The 18414-nt window shown below is 42.5% G+C and overlaps 1 protein-coding gene across 2 annotated transcripts in view; it reads right to left on the reverse strand.

Annotated features, from left to right (window-relative positions):
• thrab (thyroid hormone receptor alpha b) overlaps positions 1-5057 on the reverse strand; it is a 152457-nt gene extending 147400 nt beyond the window's left edge. Inside the window, exon 1 of one of the 2 annotated variants that reach the window (XM_085762205.1) lies at positions 4944-5057. The gene's annotated coding sequence lies outside the window, so the exon portion shown is untranslated. Of the gene's footprint in view, positions 1-3227; positions 3392-4943 lie in introns of those variants that run through there. The other variant, XM_085762206.1, reaches the window with a different exon arrangement.
• Between the last annotated feature and the right edge of the window lie 13357 nt (positions 5058-18414).

An 18414-nucleotide genomic window follows, 5' to 3' on the forward strand; every position in this document is an offset into this window, starting at 1 on the left:
GTCATCCGACACATCGCTTCACGTCGATTTCCCTCAAACATTTACATTCACCATGCTCCCATCATAAAGACGGTTTGTTTTGTTGTTTGTTGTTTGTGCGGCTGGAAACGTCCCACCGCCACGAAGTCTAGCAGCTCAGTTTTGGTGCAAAAACCCGTGATGATGAGATGACATGTCGCGGTCGACTGCGTCCGCCCTGGCTGAATACATCCTCTGACCCAGGCTCCACGTCTAGGGCATATGGGTGCTATAATCTAATTAGTCATAGCCGAAAACACATACGACATGGTAAAGTGCCTTGGGGCCCGGCTTCTAAGGGGATGAGCAACAGTCAATTGAGGTCAAAGCCGATGTAAAGGCGGAGGAATAACAGCCACGTCCTGCTATTGTAAATTAGGATGTATATATATTTTTTTTTCCACAGAGGAGGAGGAGGAGGAGGAGGAGGAAGCTTCAGACGCACTTACAACCTCGTCTTGAGGTATTAAGACTGACAAATGGGACGAAGAGTGTGCGGCGCTGCCATGTCAGAGGCTCCGTTCACACGTTTCAGCCCAACGCAGCAGCAACGTCTGAGGAATTTCCCCCCGAATCACCCCGTGAGGAACAAAAAGGGGGGAAACGGGAGGGGAGGCGACCCCGGAGCTTCAGGAATAGCTCTTGACATATTGGCCTACCCAGCATGCCCTCTGCCTCTCTAGACAGCTCTGACATCATTATACAACAGACACAGACCAGGACATCAGCTGCACAGCCGAGGTTATATAAGTGAACGCTCTAATGTTTCTAAGCATTCTGCTGCTGCTGCTGCTGCTGCTGCTGCTGCTGCCCCACTAAGGGAAGTAGGATGGGAGTAGGCTGAGGTGAGGGGGGAGGGGGAGGGGGAGGGTGAGGGAAGGGGGTGAGGAGGAGGAGGAGAAGGAAAAGGAGCAAGGAGGCCAGGAAGAAAGACAGACAGAAACAGGGTCACAAAAAGAGAGAGGCCCGCTGGGGTGCTGGCTGCTCGCTGCAGGGAAAGACTGAAGAAGGTCACCTCTGGCCCCCTAAAGGAGCCCCAACCCAGAAGAGAAGAGGAGAAGAGATCTCATGTACAACGGCGTTACATCACTCCAGCAGCACCACAGCCAACACTTCCCCACTTGCTTAACTCCATATGGAAAAACATATCTGCAATAAGCACTGATGGTGTCTGAGAAAACATGAGCTACAGTTTCTGCTGCTGCTGCTCTGGTCATGTGCCTCTGGTTACGGGGGGGGGGGGGGGTTTACCCTCCAGTCTGCAACAGCCACACACACACGGTGCGTTTAAAGCCGGATCTTGGATGTTGAAAATGTTTATACTCGAACGGTGGGTTTGTCCTGAGCTAATGATCAACCCGGTGGAGAGAACACAGCGATTTAAACCCAGGGATAATCATTAATGAAGAGTGGGCACCTGGTGCCATACCCACTGATCTGATGTTAATTATCTTTATTCTAGCCTGTTTTTGTCCAAGTGTTCTGCACATTTATATAATAACAACAACAGCAGAGACACTTATTAACACTATAAAACTTACAGACACCTCTGCGCCGGAGGATTCTACATTAAACGTGTTATAAGGAACGTCTCGAAGGCAGCTTACAGATGTGTTGTCTCTGTTCCTGTGCAAAAGTTTTTGAAGGAACATCAGTCCAAAGTGTTTCAAATCTCCACCAGTTACTATGCTGATCAGAAAATCTATACCCTGCCTTTTAAAATAAGCTCCAGCGTGCCGGAGGAAGGAAATGCTTGTGTTGCCAGCTTGATGGATTCGGCGGCGAGAGCATGCAGCTTTTACACTGTCACTTTCTATCAGCGTCCTGCAAGACACTGTAGTGTGGAAATGAACGTGACTAAGAATCCAGACCCTGAGTGGAGTGGGTTACATTGACTGATTTAATTATTACAGCACTGTGATGTGGTGATGACGGCTTTTCACACACAAATGCACGATCCAAACTGTCACTATTACAGTGGTGAGCCACCGTGCTCAATCATGCACCAGGATTAGAATCCCTGAGGATTTCTCACATGGTCGGAGTGAATGATTAAGTGTCAGTCAGTCGGGGCTGTGGGACGTCGGCCTCTATTATTATTATTAATATTATTACTACACTGTTACATGGCAACATGTATCATACGAGTTCCTCCACAATCAGCTCATTCATGTCGGCTCCACTCCCTGGGCAATGCTGCTGCTCTTTGGGCATCTGTGGTAATTTAATCTCCAGCCCTGACAGTTTTAATGCAGCGCACATTGTTCCCACAGCAGAACGCCCTGCTCACATATTGGCAGTTTGATACACATCAGATGGCGATCATGTGGGCTGCACTGGGCATCCGTCCTGTTACTGTACAGTCAGTGGAGCGAGCGACCGAGCGACCACGAGGCAAAAAAAGGTGGACGAATAAATAAATAAATAAATAAAACATAAATACACCCTCCATACAGATGTGTGAGGCGACTGTGTTTACAAACATTCATAAGGTGAGCAGATGAATGTTTTCTTTAGTTTTCCTTGCTTTCCTTATAGTACCTCACTTGGATACATGCAACTGTTATGACTATTAGGTTATTGGCAATAATACTGGAACAATAATGCCAGCACATCTGTAAAAGTCAACTTGTGCAACATTAGAAGGAGAAAAGTGAATTGAGGACAACGAGCAGCTCAAAACACTGACAGCTCCCTATAGGAGTATTATAGGTGTACTGTATCCAGAGATCCTTATCGATTAGCTATCTGCCTCAGTGTGTGTGTGAGAGAGTGTGTGTATGTGCACGCGTGCATGCATGAGTGGACCATGCGCGCGCCAGAGTGCAGCAGCAGGCATAAATCCAAGTTCGGGGCCTGTGTGCAGCGGCACAGTGCGAGCATAATACAGCAAAAAAAGAAAATAAAAAAAAAAGAAAGAAAAGAGGCACCACGACTCCTGTACAGTAACATCCGGCACTGTTAGCATTCACATGACAACAACCGCGGGGATCCTCCAGCAGCAGCGACGGGACCGAGCGGCCGCGCAGCCCGGGAGAGGAGAGCTCTCCCCCGGTTACAGTAGAGCCGAGCGCTCCCTCCCTTCCCTCATCTGTCAAACCAAACCAGCGCCGGCTACTGGAGCTAGCACCGCCAAACAACTGCACAACTGCATGCACACACACACTACACACTCCATGCTTTTAAGCCCCATACATAACGACACTTACCGTCGGTTGACTTGCCCCCCACCACCCCACGCGGTCTGGACTGGACGCCAGGCTCCGGTTGGATATTTTAGGGCATTAGGGCGGAAATGAAGCGGGAGAAAGTCAGCGGGAGCTCCCTCCTCCTCCGCCTGCAGCACCAAGTGGAAGCGGCGGCGGCGGCGGCGGCGCTGGATGGCTACAGTCCTACTCCTTCCCCCCCACCTCCTCCTGCTCTGCTCCTGCTGCTGCTGCTTCACTCTCTCCCCAGCCCGGTCCTCCGCCGAGCCTCGTACCGTCAAATGCTCCCACGGTCTCCCCTTGTCCCGCTTCCTTCCTGCTCGAAGCGCTGGCTGCTTGTGGGCTGAAAATGGTGCGTTTGTTTTTTTTTCTTTTCTCCCCCTTCTCGCTGCCGCCGTCCACGAGCGGCTGGCTGGATGGGTCGCAACGACACGGGGGGAAAGAACCAAAAAAGAAATACTACACGGTCGCTCCTCCTCCCTCCGCTTATGTACAGTACAGTACGGGGAGCGCTCGGCTGTGTAACCACTTATTAAAACTATCTACCGCTCTCTACAGGACCACCACTGTAAAGCACAAACTCCACACACATACACACACGCTCACACATACACACACAAACACATGTCAGGACGCCGAGATGTGAAATGCGGAACAGCCTCCTCCGCCTCGACTCGCCTCTGCTGCCCTTATTTATTGACTCCATCATCTCCCCCTCCTCCTCCTCCTCCTCCCACCCAGGAGGTGACATTAGTCCACCTTGTGTGAGGTGGAAAGGACTAGTGAGTCTCCACACAGTCTACAAGTGTCAATACTACAACATTATCACCTCATATTGACAATAATTGGCCAATGAATCAATTAATTTAAGCATATATTATTATTTATCAACCAAATGTGAGGACAAGGGCTCAAACTTGTGATTATTTAACACCAATTCATGTTCAAAAATACACTCAGAGCCTCGTAAAATAAGATAAGATGATAAAATCAGATATTCTTGTTGTATTGTAGCAGCAGACATCAATGAAAGCAATAAAGAGCAAATAATGGATACAAAGCAATAAAAGAGCAATATTTGTTTAAAAAAAAAAGAATAAATTAAATAAAAATATGAACCGTCTAGTAATGAGATGACATCAAATATTCAGTTTATAGTCCCATACAACAGAGTAAACCAGAAAATCCTCTCACTCAAGGCTGGAACAAGCAAATACCACTGTCATTTTTTGTATAATCGATAATTGAAATGAATCTATTATAGGAGTATTGAGGTGGAGTACAAGACAAAGTCATGTTAATCTGTGGCTTTGAGGAGCGACGGTTGCTAGGAAACTTATTTCTCTCGACCTGGAAGTCGACCACTCCACCTGATTTATGCATCGGCTGCAGGAGACGGTGTCCATCATACAAACACAGAGAACGTGTTTGGTAAATAAACCCGTCGCACAGGAGAGACTGAATAGATTCAAAAGCATCTGAGGGACTTCCAGGGACTCGTGAATGGATGCATTCATGCTACGCTGCTGCTCACCCACTTGTCATTGTGAAAACATTTCAAGTAGGTTATTTGTTATTTAGTAAAGTCTGGCAGCTTCATTCATCATGTTTCTTTATCTTTCAATATATGTTATGGCTGTTAGGGTTAAAATATTGCACTCACATGTGGGAAAGTTTCACATTTTGTTCCATAAACGCCTCCAACTGTTAATCACTTACCAAAGCTGTTGAAGGTTGATTTCATGACAATCGATCAGATGTTCCAGCAGCTTTGAAGACGTCACCTTGAGGTTTAAAAACCCGTAGGTTTGACATTTTGTCTGACTGAAGCAAACAAACAGACTGATCGATAATGAAAATAATAATCAGCTGCCGTCCTTCAACCTCCAGTACAGTAGGTGAACCACTCAGAGGGAAGATGGACCTTCGATCTCCTACAATTACACAATGAATTCTAACAGTTGTCATCGTTTTTTCAGTCACGGTGGCCCTGACAGCCCAAATGTGCTGCAAATTCAGAAAACATCTTCAGTTTGAAAACACGCACAGCTAAATAAAAAAAACACACAACTGTAGAGTTTCCAGAGTGCACCCGGTTCTCTGTACGTCATTTAGTTATCTGGACGGTTGGACAGATGGACAGACAGACATAGATAATCTTCCTCCTCATCATTACATCTGAATTCCACTTTAAGGCAGGAGATAATAAACTCCTTCCATTCACTTTGATCAAAATAACAGCTGGAAAAAAAGTCTTTTTTTTTTTCTTCTTCTTTTTCTTCGCTTCGACAAAATTACCATAATTGCTTCAAATAGAGCGCACGCTGACATAACCATCCTGAAAGCATCGAGGATACTGATGTCAACATATGGCAAAGTGAATAAGCCTTTTTACATATACTGTATATATTATACAGTATATAAGGTATATGAATTCAATGCCATCACATCTCTTTAATAGTGAACTTCGATTTAAAATGCATCACGCAGACAGGGTTTAAAGATGAAGATGGCTTGAGCTATGATTTCAAAGATTCCCCCCCTCCCACTGTGCAGAAACTGAGTGAATGCATGCTGTTGACTGCAGACCCCAAACAGCCGCTCAGATATTTCTGTCTGACTGATCTCGCATATGACATTTACATTTTGCGAGTTTTTAAACAGCAGAAGTGGGAGAGAGCTTGTGGTGGAGAATAAAGGTTTATTTTAAGCGCAAGTGCCACTACGGCGTACGAATAAAGGATTCCTGCGTATTCTCTGAACAACTCATCGATGTGTGTATAGATACGATGGCCTGTGTGAGCGTATAAAACACCTTGATGTAGGAAGTTGCTGCTTGATCGGTCTTTACTATCGAAACAAAAGCAGATCTTCCACTTTCATTGAGCCTGATGAGAGGAAATGACACATTGAGAAGCATCACAGAGTTAGCGCTGCGTTTGATCCCCTCAGCTTCTGCCACCTCGTTGTGTGCGTGCATGTGTGTGTGCGTGATTTACGGGGGTTTGCATCTGGTACAGAGTGCAAATGTTATCTGTTTCCGTTGCTGTGACAACTCTGAAGGATACCAATTACAGAGGGGTACCAATTATCAGATTCCCCACTGCCTTTCAGATTGCAGGAATACATTACAGACCTGCAGGGGAGATTTCAGGACAGATTCGGAACAGACGGGAGGGACCGCATTTCCCATCATGCTCGTGTGACTCAGCTAACACTACAGTGATGCAGCTGAAAATGTGTCTATTAATTATTCTACATCCAGACCCCTAAAGATACTCTATACTGTAGTGTTAGGTAACAACGACTGGAAACAGAATGATCACAATATGGTTAAATAACAGGTCTACCTCATCATATACACATTAAAGGCTTATTGATTACTGCAGTCGTTCCTCCTGTCCATAATGAGTTTGAGTCCCATTAAACTACAAAATCCATACAGTGATTCTAATGAGGCTTCAGCCAAATCAGATGAGTGTCTGCTCAGTATGAAATTCTTTCCTCCTGTTTTCTTTCTTCATATGTCCTTAAAGCAGTGTTTTTCAACCTTGGGGTCGGGACCCCACGTGGGGTCGCCTGGAATTCAAATGGGGTCGCCTGAAATGTCTAGTAATTGATTTTAAAAAAATTACTGATAAAAATGTTCTTTTAAAGGGATAGTTCACCCAAAATTCAAATTTCACTCATTATCTACTCACCCCCGTGTCTACTAAGGGCTGGGAGAATTTTCAGAGTCCTCCGCGCCTTCTCGGAGTTACGGGGGGCGGGTCCGCACAGCAGTATTTGTCCATATACTGGTTGTGAATGGTGCTCACTTTTCTTACCTTTTCTTACCTCCATGCTGCTCGTCTGTAATGTCCCTCTTGTATTGAAGCCCCGACATGAGAAATTGTTCTGAAAAAAATTAAATAAGTCTATATTTTAAACTTGTTTGTAGTGGAAGCTCCCAGTGTCTCAGTTCCCGGCGGAATAATTTCTCATGTCGGAGCTTCAATACAAGAGGGACATTACAGACAAGCACTATGGAGGTATTTGGATGTATTTTTTGGTGTGTCTTTGTGGACGAAGAAAAGTGAGCACCATTCACAATCATTATATGGACAAATACTGCTGTGCGGACCCCCCCTGTAACTCAGAGAAGGCACTTTTCCCAGCCCTTAGTTGACATGAGAGTGAGTAGATAATGAGTGAAATTTGAATTTTGGTTGAACTATCCCTTTAACTAATTATTATTCTTTTTAAAATTATGATTAAAAACACCACACACAATCTTAAACAACTGTATTCTATACTTTCACTTTCTCAAATATAAATTGAGTTCAAATAAAATGCAGCATATCTGAGCTGAAGCATGATTGACGGCCACGATCACATGACTGACTGATTGTCAAAATGGGGTCACGAGCCAAAAAAGGTTGGGAACCACTGAGTTAAAGTTACACGTGGACGACATCAACACCAATAAAAGGACGCATGCATGAAAATATGTCAATCCATCCTAAAGCTGTTGAGATATTTCACTCTGAAGCACCAAAGTCAGAGGAATACGTCATCTGGAAACCATGAACTTCTTTTACAAGACGTGTGCCAATCCATCCAGTTATTAGCTGCACATTTCAGTCTGAATCAAAGAGATGAGCCAATCCTCTGTCATTGGTGGCAAAACATCTAACTAAGATTCAAGGTCGAATATCAAAAAAATAAAAACGTCACAGATCCGTCCAACTCCAACCTCCGGTGTCTAATTAAGCGTATTAATTATACACCCTATCTTTACTTTTGGCTCTAAACGTCACTCCACTTCCTGTCCTGTACTGGCTGCACAGTCGTCCTCCAAGTGCTGGTTATTCCTACAGAGGGACCGGACTTTGAAGCAGCCGGAGAACGTTTGGATGAACACGTGAACGAGTGAAAGGCTGCACAGATGGATAACAGCCCCGTCTATACGAACCCACTCCCAGCACAGGCTGCACACAAACATAGATGTAGCATCTGGGACCTTTGAGGCTTTCATGTGGGTTTATGGTTCAGAGCCATTACTGAAGCCACGCAATCCAAATGTGGTCAAAGGGGGGAAACTCTGCCACAGCTCGATGTGTGTGCGCAGTGTTTTCTGCAGAGTGTCACAGTCCTGTCATGTCTTGATTTGCTCCCACTTGTCATTTTCTTGTCACAGCTTGCAGACACAGACTTGGATAGGTGCTGCAGAAGCCACAATTATTAAATGAATGAATATTGTACAATCCTGTAAAACAAAACAGCAAATATTCTGTATCAGTTTTGTTCTTTAGCCAGTACTGTGTGTATGAATGTAAATAGGCTATACTTTAAAAAATCTCAGTGTTTCTGAGCCTCTGGCAGGAGAAGCGTAAATAAACTGCTGCTTATTGCCGAGGTTATAAATAAATTAAATGAGTACACTCACACATATAGATTCACACATAAAAAGCTTGAAAGCTTAATGCTGTTACTCGTCATGTCCACTTTTAGTTCCTATAAAATAATTTAAACTGCTTCAGTTTGTACATAGTACAAAGGCAAACTTGGCATTCGCAGCTTTAACCCTAACCCTCATGTTTTCATTGTATCTCCAGGGCTGGACTTGACACTATGAATGTTGTTGAGGATTTACTTCCATTTGGAGGCTTCAGGGTTTATGATTGGATTAAAACAGTTGAAACACAGTCCGTGTGTGTGTGTGTGTGTGTGTGTGTGTGTTGGACTGGATCAACCCCGTGGATTTCCTCCAGCTCTCATTCTGTAGTAGCGCTGCAGTGCCCAGGACTTTGCCCATTAGCGCACGCCGTCAAGGAATTAATTCCTGCATCTTAGATTATATTTCATTAGTTCATGTGCATCCCATAATGCACACGGCTGCACACGTAATGGACCGACATGCATGGCTGTTTTTAATCCATTATTCAATCTCTAATCAGCCTGATGAGTAAATGTAAAGATAAGATTCACTAATGTGTCCTCATGTTATTTTAAAATGGTAGATATTGAAATTGTGATGATTCCCAACACCCACTGGAGAACAAGTGTGGCTTTTTGTGCCATTTATTTTAGTTTAGCCAGGATTTTTTTTTTAGCTCATCTGGCTCTGTTCTTAAAATGGGAAAAAATAACTTCAATATCAATGACTTCAGCTGCTGTACGGATGTCACACTGAGGAGATAAATGCTTCCCAAAATAAATGTGCAGTAATAAATTGTCTAATTGGAAGGCTGTCCTTCTGATGATTGCTGTTGTTGATGATCCAGCCACTGGAGCTATCTGTTGATTGATCTTGATTTTAATTGAGGTTTTGGCAAAACAAAATTGTAAATCCTTTCAAGTTCTGTGCAGAATTGCACATTATTACATTCAAATTACTGGGGTATGCTGGAGCCAGGTCCAATGTTTTTAATTAGGTAGAATGAAGTCCAGTTCAGTTTTAACATAGGGGGAATTCTTAGTACACGCCAACTTTAGAAATCTAAAAGTGAAGAACAAACAGTCCTGCTGCAAAACAGAATATTCTAATCAATTTAGTGTATTGATTGTTCCTTAAGCTGCCAAAACACACTGATGAAGTGACACCTCCAAGTTAAATAGTCGAGGTAATAACCTCATCTCTACAAAACTTGTTTCTTCCCAAGCACACAAGCATACGAGCCAAGTCCTGAATTGTCTTTGGGAGTGCTGTGTCGAAGTGTGCCTCTCAATCAGGCTGCACAATATTACAGCTATAGCTCAACAGTGAGTGTTTTTTTTTTTCCAGAACCGATGCCAAGATATTTTCCTCTATTTGATATTCTGTATCAATCTGATCTTGAATTACATGATTTAGTGCAATTTCCTGAGCAGAGGCTCAATAAATGAATACATTCATGAACCCATGACTGACAGGACAAAAAGGTTTAAGTAAGTGGTGTGAAGTGGTCATTAGTAAATTTAGTCCATTCACCCTCATTTCCTGCTCCTCTGTTCTTGTTTTCTTGAACCTTTCAGTGATTATGTGCTGTTTTGTTGTTGAACAAGAAAACAACGCACAATCAATCAGCAGGAATCAGCACATTTAATGGCAGGCTGCACCTGTGACATTTGCCAACAGATCCTCCCACTGAGAGCCTGAGTGGTCTAAACCTTTCTCTGAATATAAACATGACAGCATCTGCCATCTGAACGGAATCTCTCAAGGAGTTTTTATGAGCATAGGTTGAAATGTAACACTTTCCAATTAGCCCATACGTTTTTCAGCATGACTCACCCTGTGTCCAAACGCAAACAAGTGAGAGTTAATCTAACAAATGGCTGTCGCCGCCCGATACCGGAGAGGCTCTGCTCTGAATAATGGATCGCTCCATCTGCAGCTCGTCCTCCGCCTTAATGGCACCGCATGCCTAACCTTAGCTGCTGATGAACTTCTCTGTTGACTGAAGTTAACATGTTGCTCTCTGGTTTACACAGGCAACAACACGTTAAAGGTTACACAGCAATGCATTATTAATCGACTGAGTGAGAACTAGCTGTGATTTAGTTGCCTTTGTTCTTCTCACAGTAGTTTAGAGGGACCCTCTGTTTAACCAGCTGCTACGGCAACCTGACCCTGGATATGCTGAAGACAATGGATGGATGAATAGATGAATGGATGGATGGATAATAGTTTAGTAATGACTTACTTTGATGAAGCATTGTAAACTCAGGCGACAGGTCATTTACTGCAGATGGTCTTTATCTATTTCCTACATCTTCAGACTCTTCACTGCTAATATGTCTACACAGTATATTCTGTGAGGGTTTTGTTAACTGTTTTTTTTTTATCATTGTAAATCATTTAATGTTTAATTTAACCCTTTTATATCCTCTCTTTATTCTTCTGCAGTAAATTGTATACCTTACCATTTTATATTGCTCTGTAAAGCACTTTGAATGGCCTTGTTTTGCATTGGATGATTTTTTTTTCTTGCAATGTATAATAACATGATTGTTAATCTAAAATGAAATCATAAAGGTTTCATCCTTGAGGGGTTTTTTTCCAATCAAACTACCTTTTTCAATGTTGGGGTTTAAAATAGCTACACAATAAACACAGAGTTAAAAATGGCATGTGAAGGAATATTTTTCATTAGATACTTGTTAGATAAAACATATTTAGTAAAACCTGTTAACAGCAATTAATCAGACAGTCACATGTCTTACCAGGCTGCCCTGAGCTACAGACTTCAGTCGAGTCAAGTTGCCAAGTTTTGATTAACAGATGGTTTGAAGTTGTACGTATGGGTGTCAATACACAATCTGGCAACTTGGATAAAATTAGACAAACATAAGATGTTCGGCTGCATGTATTTGTTAAATTACAGGAGTTTTTCAGGTAAAACAACAACATATGTAAGTATACTCTGGGGAAAACAGGAGAGTCTGCATGTATAGTTACTGCTATAGCTAATGCATATCCAAAGTAAAAGCAAGAGAAATCAGCTTTAATTGTGAAGCAGTTAGAGAAACACATGCTGTATAGTGGTTTAATGTGAGATGTTTCAGACCTGCAGCTCCTCAGCAGGTTAAAACGTCACTGCACCCTATTGTCTGAAACCCGCAGCTGCATGAAATCAGACTGTCTGCTATTATTTTTGATCGGCCTATTCAGCAGCAACATGAGTTCGGTTGACTGCTCTGCAAAACAGTGGCACCACCGAGGTTTTATTTCTGACAAAGTAGCTGCTCAACAACCAGACACCACAGGGGCTAACGAGTCAACCAGGAAGGAAATCTTTAAAAAACATAGCATTTTAAAAACGATAAAGGGAAATTATGTTTGTCACAGAGAATATCTCACGAGGGGCACTGCAACGAGGCGACACACTGGGCCGGTAAAAGCAGGTAAATACAGCTGATATCAGACTGGCGCCGTACAATTTCCCCTTTTTAAAATCATTTAATATTCAAGGCAGCGTTTCATTTCACAGCAGTGATTTCAGACCTGTTGTTTTTTTTACCTTCTGAACAAACAAAAGCTAATAGCATAGAGTGAAATAACATCACCCCCACTGTCTGTATACTCCATGTAAACACGCAGCTGAAACTACTTCTTCAATCGTCTTGGGACGGGAAGCGTCAAGCTGAATGTACATCAACCTGAAACTGTCATGAAAGACACTGTTGGCTTGTTTTTGTGTTTATCATTGTATTTGTGTGTTTAGGTGTGATTATCACACTCCCCACTGGTGCCATCTAGACTGTTGCCTTGTTTTTTATATGTGAAAAGTTTCAGAAATACCTTGACCAACAGGAAATAATAACCTTCTCCAGAGAGGTTTATTAAATAGTCAATGTGGATTCATGACAAGACTGAAGAGTCATTAGAAATCATGACCCAGTAGAAATTTCCTTCTTTCATCGCCTACATATTTTCAAAGGCTGCTTTTCTTTTATCGTCCTCTCCCACATCCTCTTATCACTGTTTTCTAAGTCACCTCACACATCCCATGTGTCTGAGGAACACATGCATCTTACAGCATCATTCAGTTGTACAATATTACTGTTTGTCGTCGCTGCTATTCTTTTCAGAGAAGTGTTTGTTTTCAGCAGCCCCGTGGGATTTTCATCTCGCTGATAAAATCAGTTATTATTTCTGTGCTTTTTCTTTTTTCTTTTATCATCGTTGGATTTTGTTCGTTCATTTTTTTTTTCTTCTCACTTTACACAACAGACCGAATTGACTGAGGCCAAACGATTTAACCTCCACCAACTCTCCAAACTCACCTGGAAGCTCCAGGCTGTTTTTTCCTCACTCTGTGAAACTCAGTCTAAATTCAATTCTCATTTCATTTCTCTTCTGTCATTGCTTTGTTTTCAATTCTTTGTTAATTACAGGAATCCAACTTGCTAATAAAAACATGTTTCTAACCAGGTAGCCTATTGTACTGTATACTGCAACTATGGCAGCACTGATCTCTACCATCATGCCCTGTAGGTAACCAGCAATTTACCTAACTTTTGATTAAGAGGCAAAAGCACCATACTGTGATCCCAGCATCCTTCATGGCACCAACGCTTCTCTTATAAATGCTCTGCTCACTTTACCGGAGAGAGCAGTCGAGTTTCAATCAAACTGCTGTGAGGAAATGACCCTTTACTCCGACTGAGGCTCCCATTATTGAAGTGGGAGATGTACGCACTGTTTTCCATAGCAACCTGTGGGTTATGAAAAGATTAAAAGCTTCTCAGCTGGTTTCACTGACTGCGTCATTATTTTTGGGGGGCCCTCAACTGCCATTTGAAAATGTCAATCACAGGCATATTTATCGAGGGTCAATCCACACAGTTTGTGCAAAACTTTATTGTTTCTGTGTTTTTGGGAGGTTGAAAACGGTATTTTTTGGAAACAGGTCTCAAAGTGAATAAATCTTAAAAAGCCACCCCAGCGTTTCCGTGTAGGCAACCAAAAACGCATCTTTTGTGAAACAATGATGTCATAGCCCTGCTTCTCTTACCTGTAACTTGAACTACACCAATAGACGTAATGTAACAACAACAACGGCGGACTACAATGTCAGTTCCCTTGGATACTGAGCCTGAAGCTCCACATCATCCGTGTTTACGGAAAAAAATTTGAGAAACAAGAAGACAGAGATCGTTTTGGGAAAGCTCCATTTCCATGTGGACAAGGCCAAAGAGGAGAGGATCGGGAGGAAGTGACGTCATCTTGTCATGACTGTTCGAATCGTAGCTGGTGACACCAACAAGGTCGAAGAAGGTCTGACCAAAATAAGATGACGACTTATTTGATGAAGGCCCTTCGTTGTCTACACGAAAAGACGTCTGCCACATTTAAAGGAGTCTTCAAACATATCCTGCAGGACAGATATTGTTATGGGACAGAATTAACCTTAAAGTTTGCGAACAAGTCCTCTGAACCTTCTTGACAAGACTGACGAGTCGCCTCCATTCATGCCGTTGAAAGATTGAACGACGCTGCTTGTGTTTCACCTGTTTGGTGTCTTGTTCTTCATAGTAACACCTGAGTGTCACTCTCTCTGCCGGAGCTCACGCTGCCTTTCATCGCCACATGATTCAGATCTCAATTTAGCCGCCAACATCTCATCTCTGGAACACATCCATCAACTCATTTCCCAAACTTCTCAGCTGGCCAAACTTGCCTCATCCCTTTGTGCCACGCTCCCTAAGGAAGCTGATTCATGTTCATCATCGCAGCGGGATATTTGCATTTCAGTCCTATTTTTCATCACATCTATTTATCCTCCTCAAAGAAGAGGCACTTTGATGTCCTTCAAATCTCATTACGGCTGGGGCTCGGCACCGGCAAATACTGATTTCCCCTGGTTTTGCATTAGCGGGGGAAGAAATGAGAGAGACAAAAATCCCTGTGGAGCAAAATCCAAATGGATATGGACAGTCATGAGGGGAACTCTTTGAAACGCACAGCACCAGACGTCTCGTTCCATCATGGCGACACAACTTGTTTACAGGTGATTAGCAACACCCAGTGTGATATGGAGATGTATGACTTACCTGAAATCAGTGACACGACTCAAGACGGACAGACTGAGGCGTACTTGTTTTCCAGACACACAAACTATTTGTACACTGCACTTGAACTTCAAAGCGGATATAATCCATCAGACAGCAGCAGTCTGAGGGCAGAGTACCATCGTCTTAGTCTATCAAGCTGCAGCCAAGTGAGTCGGAAAGTGTTCTAGTACAGTAGTTCAGCAGCTGAGAACTGTTTTCCTTCCTGTTTTCATAGATATTTAACATAAAGCAAACATTTTAATGAGCATTATAGATGTTTTATAATAGTCTCAAATACACTTTTTCCTTGTGCTAGTCTGCTGGTGCCAACGGGGAGTGTGTTACCCTGCTGTGGTTTAAATCAGATGCTCATTGATGACTTATCTAAATTACTGTGGTAGCGGTTTCCCTGTATGAGGTCCACACCAGCTGGTGACAGATTGTAGATATAGAGCATGAACGATTAAAAAGAGCATATTACTTCCATTTAAATAGAGTCAATGAATTACAGCAGCAAGGCTTAGAATTATAAACACTAAACCAAATGTGATTACATCCGGTTTTGGATCACAATCAACTCAGCGTGTGTCAAATGGAGAAATGATTGCAGAGATGCGCTCTCTTCCCAACATGTGATCCGCCGTCCACATGAAAATATACGTTAATATATGTTCAAACATGGACACAGCTGCCAAAAACATGGACCAACCACAGGGTTTAGTGTCTCACATGAGGGGGGCATCCACTCAGTGTGGACGACAGAGCTTTAATTCAGGCCAAGTGTGGAGAAGTGGAGATTTGGAGATGCTGGACTGAAGATTTGAAAATTCAGGGAGAACAAACAACACAATCAGGGTTGATGGGAGACAACTGGTTCATTATCATGTCTAATACAAACATGCAGCTGAGCTCTAATGGCTGCAAGACAATTACTGATCATCTTAAACACCTTCTCTGCCTGTGCCCTCTGACCCTTCCCACTAACAATCACTAAGATCAAGGGTGTGTGTGGCCCTGCTGTTAACCTGTGTCATCAATGGTCCAATCACTGGCGGTCAGCTGCGAGTGTGTGTTCACAACTGGTTTTAAAATGCATGTGTCTTCATTGGCCACTTGTGATTGGATTTCAGTTCCCTGCATTAAATTCAAATAAAGAGGTGTGTGTTGCTGTATAGAGTCAATCTACTGTCAGTGTGTATCCCTAAGTATTATCTGTATGTATTATTTTCGGTTCATATTAAAACTTTCCTTCAATGTGGCTCTGATGTATTTGTGTTCACACTGCAGAGGGAAGGTGGACACCTCCTAATGTGTCTTCTGTTTCTTAACACCTGTATTTAGAGACTGGATCACCTGAGACAGGTGTTAATTAGGACCCAAACAATTAATGAGCTGCTTTGAGCCTTTCTCACTCACACAGGTATCAGCACCAACTTTTTTGTGCCTTCAAACTCTGCAGGTGAACTGTAAACTGTCTGGTTTAATGCAAAAATGATGTCACTGCATTATTTGATCCGTTAGAGAAAAATAATGTCAGTGTTCATTCTGTTTGTGGTTTTATCTCATTTGTGTGTCATTATTCAGCAAAGCCTTTTCACCTTCTAGTTAATTTTATTCATCTTATTTACATTCCAAGAGTTTACTTCAGTGCTACACTGAGGACACAATGAACAATAAAAGTTAATCATTGTAAAACAGTAATATGTTGAACCTCCAATACAGATAAGTCGCATGTGTTTGGAGCATATTTGTCGGATCAATGCAAAATATGTGTCTATTTGTAAACATGAGGATTATTAGTATCCGTATTGACCCATAAATCCCATATCAGTCGGGCCCCAATGTTAATACCAGGCCTGTGTGTGTGTGTGGCACCTAAAGCTGAATACTCTGCTGTGGACCAGTAGTTTCTGACTGACAGGACGATTTGCACGGAGGTTTTTAAGGAAGCAGCATCAACACATGTACCAAGGTCACATGGCCGTGGGCTTACATTGAGACGACAGATCCATACGCAGGCAACAGAGGGTGAATACAGAGGGGAGATAAGACGGAGCGAAAGGGGGAAAGAGAAAGATGTGCAGCAACGACTAAACAAAGTGGAAGGAGGCTTATGGGGAAATAATGTGGAACAAAGCAATGAAAAGACTTGTAGCTGGGGATCGGCTAAAAGCACGGAGAGAGAAGGTCTTCTACAAGTTTCAAAAGGAATGCTTTATTTCACAACGCTCTTGGCATTGACACTGCACACAAGTCTGCGTCTGTGCATTGAGTTGATATTCCTAAACAGTAATGAGTTTTGCTTTTGTTGCACGATAAAGAGAGGGCCCTAGGGTGAAGGATAAAAATATTAAGGCTTCTCATTTTCCTTCAGTGTGCGCTCCTGCTTCACAGAGCCAATTAAAAAGAGGCAGAAATTGTAGAGACCTTGAAAGAGTCACTCAATTATTAAGGGCTTTTAGTCTTCATTTGTGCATCATGTGGAAATAAACAATGCAATAATGCATGCGCATGCAGCGTTCCTTTAGGTGGACTGTTTAATACCATTATTCACAGCAGCTTTCTAACGTCCAATGGTGCGTGTTTTCCAAAGAGTCTACGAGGAGTTTTGTATGAATAACGATTATATTCATATTTTCTACAGTGTTTAACATCTCTGTGGGGAGATGAGTGTATTCATGGTGTCTTGGTGTATTGGCAGTTAGGCTGGAGATATGCAGGCAGTAAAGACTGGGGGAGTGAGGGAAGAGAAGGAGATGCTGGAACTTCATGCTAAACGGATCATTTGTTTACAATAATTTGAAAAATGGTCATAAATGTGGGCCCATGTGTATAGAGATCAAACAACTGGATGATATGAATGTAAATATGAAACTCAACGCACAATCTGTCTACTTGTTTTATCTGTTCACTAACAGAAACGTAAAAGTAGCAGCTACAGATTCATGGTCTCCACAGGACGAATCCTAGTAAATGACTGGTTGATTTTCATTGTTTGCAGTGAAGCATTTTAAAACTATTTGTTGAATGAATTACTTTTTCTATAGCCCCAATTGTGTGATACTTGTCAGTAGTTTTGTAATGAAATTTAACATTTAGTTAGAATTGAAAGTGTGATGTGTTATGAAATTGAAACCTGTGGTTTTCAAATTCTAGGTAATGTGGTTGGTTGGATTCATTTGAAAGTCGGGCTTAAACACTTCCTGTTTTTAAATACAGTTAATAAAGAGGCCTCAAGTTGGAAATAAACTCTGGTTTGGCTTTTTCTCTTAACGTTAAAACAGGTAGATCTTGACTTTCACTCAGGTCGAGCTTGGGTATCTTCGGCTAAGAAACGTCATGAGCTCTGAAGCAGGTGAACATGTCAAATGTTAAATCTGATAAACATAAGCATGTTAGCATGGCTGTTTGCACTGAGAGCTAATAACAAGGCCGTAGCACATGAATTTCAACAGGACATTGTCGTCCCATTTCAAAGCCAAGGTCCAAAACCATTTACTGTATATTAGCATAGTCTTGATGTGACAGCACTGAGTGTGAAATCGCGCGCTTTGCTGAAAATAAACACAGAGTTGACGCGTTGCCTCTCACATATACGTGAAGAAGTTTACACTATCCCTTCACGCATATTTCAGTTTGCAGCTCTCACGTGTATCGCCACATATCTGTT

This window comes from Trachurus japonicus, chromosome 19, assembly GCF_045865225.1.
Source record: "Trachurus japonicus isolate A0001 chromosome 19, Traja_1.0".
Lineage (NCBI taxonomy): Eukaryota > Metazoa > Chordata > Actinopteri > Carangiformes > Carangidae > Trachurus > Trachurus japonicus.